A 327-nucleotide genomic window follows, 5' to 3' on the forward strand; every position below is an offset into this window, starting at 1 on the left:
GGGGAGGACACGGGGAGGGGGGGCCCACGGGGGGTGGGGGGAGGGCATTCCTCCATTTCTCTCACTCAAATATCCCAGAACCCAAACCAGACCTGTCTCCATCGGGCTAGCCCACCAAACTTGGTAGGGGGAGGAAGGGTGCGCTCACATAAACTCCGCCCCCAACCCCCTTGGTTTTCCAAACTAGTAAAATAGCTAGAAAGGACCCCAACAATTCCCAGAGCCCCCCTCCCCCCCCTTATTACTTTGACCCCTGGGGATCCTATAGTTTGGAAGGTTTTTCTCCAAAACAAGTCTCACTTCTTACGGAATAATTCATCTTCCCAC

The sequence above is a fragment of the Suricata suricatta genome, chromosome 12 (assembly GCF_006229205.1).
Source record: "Suricata suricatta isolate VVHF042 chromosome 12, meerkat_22Aug2017_6uvM2_HiC, whole genome shotgun sequence".
NCBI lineage: Eukaryota > Metazoa > Chordata > Mammalia > Carnivora > Herpestidae > Suricata > Suricata suricatta.